Source organism: Procambarus clarkii, chromosome 17, assembly GCF_040958095.1.
Source record: "Procambarus clarkii isolate CNS0578487 chromosome 17, FALCON_Pclarkii_2.0, whole genome shotgun sequence".
Taxonomy (NCBI): Eukaryota; Metazoa; Arthropoda; class Malacostraca; order Decapoda; family Cambaridae; genus Procambarus; species Procambarus clarkii.
This window is the reverse complement of record NC_091166.1, coordinates 28,323,559-28,330,491: the sequence shown is the minus strand read 5'-3', so window position 1 is coordinate 28,330,491 and position 6,933 is coordinate 28,323,559.

Sequence of the window (6,933 nt, the reverse complement as noted above, 5' to 3'; positions counted from 1 at the left end):
CTTTACATCACTCTCTTAAGCCTCTGCATCCCTCTCTTGAGCCTCAGCATCATTCTCAAGAGCCTCTGCATCCCTCTCGTGTCCCTCTGCATCCCTCACTTGAGCCTCTGCATCCCTCTCGTGTGCCTCTGCATCCCTCACTTGAGCCTCTGCATCCCTCTCTTGAGCCCCCTCATCCCTTTCTTGAACTCTGCAACCCTCTCTTAAGCCTATGCATCACTCTCTTATGCCTCTGCATCCCTCTCTTAAGCCTCTGAATCACTCTCTTGAACCTCTGCATCACTCTCTTGAGCCCATGCATCCCTCTTCTGAGCCTCTGCATCACTCACTTGAGCCTCTTCATCACCCTCTTAAGCCTCTGCATCCCTCTCTTGAGCCTCTGCATCCCTCTCTTAAGCCTATGCATCACTCTCTTATGCCTCTGCATCCCTCTCTTAAGCCTCTGAATCACTCTCTTGAACCTCTGCATCACTCTCTTGAGCCCCTGCATCCCTCTCTTGAGCCTCTGCATCACTCACTTGAGCCTCTTCATCACCCTCTTAAGCCTCTGCATCGCTCTCTTGAGCCTCTGCATCCCTTTCCTAAGCCTCTGCCTCACTCTCTTAAGCCTCTGCATCACTCTCTTAAGCCTATGCATCACTCTCGTAAGCCTCTGAATCACTCTCTTGAGCCTCTGCATCCCTCTCCTGAACTCCTGCATCCCTCTCATGAGCCTCTGCATCCCTCTCTTGAGCCTCTGCATCCCTCTCTTGAGCCTCTGCATCCCTCTCTTGAGCCTCTGCATCCCTCTCTTTAGCCTATGCATCACTCTCTTATGCCACTGCATCACTCTCTTAAGCCTTTGCATCACTCTCGCAATCCTCTGAATCACTCTCTTGAGCCTATGCATCCCTCTCTTGAGCCTCTGCATCCCTCTCTTAAGCCTCTGCATCCCTCTCTTGAGCCTCAGCATCATTCTCAAGAGCCTCTGCATCCCTCTCGTGTCCCTCTGCATCCCTCACTTGAGCCTCTGCATCCCTCTCGTGTGCCTCTGCATCCCTCACTTGAGCCTCTGCATCCCTCTCTTGAGCCCCCTCATCCCTTTCTTGACCTCTGCAACCCTCTCTTAAGCCTATGCATCACTCTCTTATGCCTCTGCATCCCTCTCTTAAGCCTCTGAATCACTCTCTTGAACCTCTGCATCACTCTCTTGAGCCCATGCATCCCTCTTCTGAGCCTCTGCATCACTCACTTGAGCCTCTTCATCACCCTCTTAAGCCTCTGCATCCCTCTCTTGAGCCTCTGCATCCCTCTCTTAAGCCTATGCATCACTCTCTTATGCCTCTGCATCCCTCTCTTAAGCCTCTGAATCACTCTCTTGAACCTCTGCATCACTCTCTTGAGCCCCTGCATCCCTCTCTTGAGCCTCTGCATCACTCACTTGAGCCTCTTCATCACCCTCTTAAGCCTCTGCATCGCTCTCTGGAGCCTCTGCATCCCTTTCCTAAGCCTCTGCCTCACTCTCTTAAGCCTCTGCATCACTCTCTTAAGCCTATGCATCACTCTCGTAAGCCTCTGAATCACTCTCTTGAGCCTCTACATCCCTCTCTTGAACTCCTGCATCCCTCTCATGAGCCTCTGCATCCCTCTCTTGAGCCTCTGCATCCCTCTCTTGAGCCTCTGCATCCCTCTCTTGAGCCTCTGCATCCCTCTCTTTAGCCTATGCATCACTCTCTTATGCCACTGCATCACTCTCTTAAGCCTTTGCATCACTCTCGCAATCCTCTGAATCACTCTCTTGATCCTCTGCATCCCTCTCTTGAGCCTCTGCATCCCTCTCTTAAGCCTCTGCATCACTCTCTTAAGCCTCTGCATCACTCTCTTAGGCCTCTGCATCACTCTCTCTAGCCTCTGCATCACTCTCTCAAGCCTCTGCTTCCGTCTTATGATCCTCTGCAACACTTTCTTCAGCCTCTGCATCACTCTTTCAAGCCTCTGCATCCCTCTCTGGAGCCTCTGAATCCCTCTCTTGAGCCTCTGCATCACTCTCTCGAGCCTCTGCATCACTCTTTTTATCCTCTGCATCACTCTCATGAGCCTCTGCATAACTCTCTTAAGCCTCTGCATCACTCTCTGAACCCTCTGCTTCAATCTCCTGATCCTCTGCATCACTCTCTTGAGCCTCTGCATCACTCTCTTGATCGTCTGAATCACTCTCTTGAGCCTCTGCATCCCTCTCTTGAGCCTCTGCAACACTCTCTTGAGCCTCTGCATCACCCTCTTGATCCTCTGCATCACTCTCTTGATCCTCTGCATCCCTCTCTTGAGCCTCTGCATCACTCTCTTAAGCCTCTGCATCACTCTCTAGAGCCTCTGCATCACTCTCTTCAGCCTCTGCATCACTCTCTCAAGCCTCTGCATCCCTCTGTGCAGCCTCAGCATCCCTATCTTGAGCATTTTGCAGCACTCTCTTGAGCCTCTGCATCACTCTCTTGATCGTCTGCATCACTCTCTTGAGCCTCTGCATCACTCTCTTGAGCCTCTCTATCACTCTCTTCAGCCTCCGTATCACTCTCTCAAGCCTCTGCTTCCCTCTTATGATCCTCTGCATCCCTCTCTTGAGCCTCTGCATCCCTCGCTTAAGCCTCTACATCCCCTGTCTTGTGCCTCTGCATCACTCTCTTGAGCCTTTGCATCACTCTCTTGAGCCTCTGCATCCCTCTCTTAAGCCTCTGCAACACTCTCTTCAGCCTCTGCATCACTCTCTTAAACCTCTGCATCCCTCTCTTGATCCTCTGCAACACTCTCTTGAGCCTCTGCATCACTTTCTTGCGCCTCTGCAACACTCTCTTCAGCCTCTGCATCACTCTCTTGAGGCGTCTGCATCACTCTCTTAAGCCTCTGAATCCCTCTCTTGAGCCTCTGCATCACTCTCTCGAGCCTCTGCATCACTCTTTTAATCCTCTGCATCACTCTCATGAGCCTCTGCATCACTCTCCTAAGCCTCTGTATCACTCGCTAGAGCCTCTGCATCACTCTCTTCTGCTTCTGCATCTCTCTCTTAAGCCTCTGCTTTCCCTCTCTTGATCCTCAGCATCACTCTCTTGAGCCTCTGCATCACTCTCTTGAGCCTCTGCATCACCCTCTTAAGCCTCTGCAACCCTTTTTTGAGCCTCTGCATCACTTTCGTAAGCCTTTGCATCCCTTTCTTGAGCCTCTGCATAACTCTCGTGAACTCCTGCATCCCTCTCATGAGCCTCTGCATCCCTCTCCTGAGCCTTAACATCAATCTCTTAAGCCTCTGCATCCCTCTCTTGAGCCTCTGCATCACTCACTTGAGCCTCTTCATCACCCTCTTAAGCCTCTGCATCCCTCTCTTGAGCCACTGCATCCCTCTCTTAAGCCTATGCATCACTCTGTTATGCCTCTGCATCCCTCTCTTAAGCCTCTGAATCACTCTCTTGAACCTCTGCATCACTCTCTTGAGACCCTGCATCCCTCTCTTGAGCCTCTGCATCACTCACTTGTGCCTCTTCATCACCCTCTTAAGAATCTGCATCGCTCTTTTGAGTCTCTGCATCCCTTTCCTAAGCCTCTGCCTCACTCTCTTAAGCCTCTGCATCACTCTCTTAAGCCTATGCATCACTCTCGTAAGCCTCTGAATGAGCTCTCTTGAGCCTCTGCATCCCTCGCCTGAATTCCTGCATCCCTCTCATGAGCCTCTGCATCCCTCTCTAGAGCCTCTGCATCCCTCTCTTGAGCCTCTGCATCCCTCTCGTGAGCCTCTGCATCGATCTCTTTAGTCTATGCATCACTCTCCTATGCCACTGCATCACTCTCTTAAGCCTTTGCATCACTCTCGCAATCCTCTGAATCACTCTCTTGAGCCTCTGCATCCCTCTCTTGAGCCTCTGCATCCCTCTCTTAAGCCTCTGCATCACTCTCTTAAGCCTCTGCATCACTCTCTTAGGCCTCTGCATCACTCTCTTCAGCCTCTGCATCACTCAAGCCTCTGCTTCCCTCTTATGATCCTCTGCAACACTTTCTTCAGCCTCTGCATCACTCTCTCAAGCCTCTGCATCCCTCTCTGGAGGCTCTGAATCCCTCTCTTGAGCCTCTGCATCACTCTCTCAGGCCTCTGCATCACTCTTTTGATCCTCTGCATCACTCTCATGAGCCTCTGCATCACTCTCTTATGCCTTTGCATCACTCTCTAGAGCCTCTGCATCACTCTCTTCAGCTTCTGAATCACTCTCTCAAGCCTCTGCATCCCTCTCTGCAGCCTCAGCATCCCTCTCTGCAGCCTCAGCATCCCTATCTTGAGCCTTTTGCAGCACTCTCTTGAGCCTCTGCATCACTCTCTTGATCGTCTGCATCACTCTCTTGAGCCTCTGCATCACTCTCTTGAGCCTCTCTATCACTCTTTTTAGCCTCTGCATCACTCTCTTGAGTCTCTGCATCACTCTCTTAAGCCTTTGCATCCCTCTTTTAAGCCTCTGCATCACTCTCTTGAGCCTCTGCATCATTCTCTTGAGCCTCTACATCACTCTCCTGAGCCTCTGCATCATTCTCTTGAGCCTCTGCATCACTCTCTTAAGCCTCTGCACCATTCTCTTGAGCCTCTGAATCACTCACTTAAGCCTCTGCATCACTCTCTTGAGCATCTGCATCACTCTCTTAAGCCTCTGCATCACTCTCTTGAGCCTCTGCATCACTCTCTTGATCCTCTGCATCACTCTCTTGAGCCTCTGCATCACTCTCTTGATCCTCTGCATCACTCTCTTGATCATCTGCATCACTCTCTTGAGCCTCTGCATCACTCTCGTGAGCCTCTGCATCACTCTTTTACGCCTCTGCATCATTCTATTCAGCTTCTTGCATCACTCTCTTGAGCCTCTGCATCACTCTCTTAAGCCTCTGCATCACTCTCTTGATCCTCTGCATCACTCTCTTGATCCTCTGCATCACTCTCTTGAGCCTCTGCATCACTCTCTTGATCCTCTGCATCACTCTCTTGATCCTCTGCATCACTCTCTTGAGCCTCTGCATCACTCTCCGGAGCCTCTGCATCACTCTTTTACTCTTCTGCATCATTCTCTTCATCCTCTGCATCACTCTCTTCAGCCTCTGCATCACTCTTTTGAGCCTCTGCATCCCTCTCTTAAGCCTCTGCATCACTCTCGTGAACTCCTGCATCCCTCTCACGAGCCTCTGCATCCCTCTCTTGAGCCTTTGCAACACTCTTAAGCCTCTACATCCCTCTCTTGAGCCTCTGCATCCCTCTCAAGAGCCTCTGCATCCCTCTTTTGAGCCTCTGTATCCCTCTCTTGAGCCCCTGCATCCCTCTCATGAGCCTCTGCATCCCTCTTTTGAACCTCTGCATCCCTCTCTTAAGCCTCTGCATCACTCTCTTCAGCCTCTGCATAACTCTCTTGAGCCTCTGCATCCCCTCTATTAAGACTCTGCACCACTCTCTTCAGCCTCTGCATCACTCTCTTGATCCTCTGCATCACTCTCTTGATCCTCTGCATCACTATCTTGATCCTCTGCATCACTCTCTTGATCCTCTGCATCACTCTCTTGATCCTCTGCATCACTCTCTTGAGCCTCTGCATCACTCTCTTAAGCCTCTGCATCACTCTCGTTAGCCTCTGCATCACTCTCTTGAGCCTCTGCAGCACTCTCTTCAGCCTCTGCATCACTCTCTTAAGTCTCTGCATCCTTTTCCTGAACCTCTGAATGCCTCTCCTGAGCTTCTGAATCACTCTCTTGAGCCTCTGCATCCCTCTCTGGAGCCTCTGAATCCCTCTCTTGAGCCTCTGCATCACTCTCTCGGGCCTCTTCATCACTTTTGATCCTCTGCATCACTCTCGTGAGCCTCTGCATCACTCTCTTATGCCTTTGCATCACACTCTAGAGCCTCTGCATCACTCTCTTCAGCCTCTGCATCACTCTCTGAAGCCTCTGCTTCAATCTCCTGATTCTCTGCATCACTCTCTTGAGCCGCTGCATCCCTCTCTTGAGCCTCTGCATCACTCTCTTGATCCTCTGCATCACTCTCTTGAGCCTCTGCATCACTCTCTTGATCCTCTGCATCACTCTCTTGATCCTCTGCATCACTATCTTGATCCTCTGCATCACTCTCTTGATCCTCTGCATCACTCTCTTGATCCTCTGCATCACTCTCTTGATCCTCTGCATTATTCTTTTGAGCCTCTGCATCACACTCCTGAGCCTCTGCATCACTCTTTTACTCTTCTGCATCATTCTCTTCATCTTCTGCATCACTCTCTTCAGCCTCTGCATCCTTCTCTTAAGCCTCTGCATCATTCTCTTCAGCCTCTGCATCCCTCTCTTAAGCCTCTGCATCATTCTCTTCAGCCTCTGCATTCATCTCTTAAGCCTCTGCATCACTCTCTTGAGAATCTGCATCCCTCTCTTAAGCCTCTGCATCACTCTCGTGAACTCCTGCATCCCTCTCACGAGCCTCTGCATCCCTCTCTTGAGCCTTTGCAACACTCTCTTAAGCCTCTGCATCCCTCTCTTGAGCCTCTGCATCCCTCTCAAGAGCCTCTGCATCCCTCTTTTGAGCCTCTGTATCCCACTCTTGAGCCCCTGCATCCCTCTCATGAGCCTCTGCATCCCTCTTTTGAACCTCTGCATCCCTCTCTTAAGCCTCTGCATCACTCTCTTCAGCCTCTGCATCACTCTCTTCAGCCTCTGCATCCCCTCTATTAAGACTCTGCATCACTCTCTTCAGCCTCTGCATCACTCTCTTCAGCCTCTGCATCCCCTCTATTAAGACTCTGCACCACTCTCTTAAGAATCTGCATCACTCTATTGAGCTTCTGCATCACTCTCTTGAGCCTCTACTTCCCTCTCTTGAGCCTCTAAATCACTCTCGTAAGCCTCTGCATCACTCTCTTGAGCCTCTGCAGCACTCTCTTCAGCCTC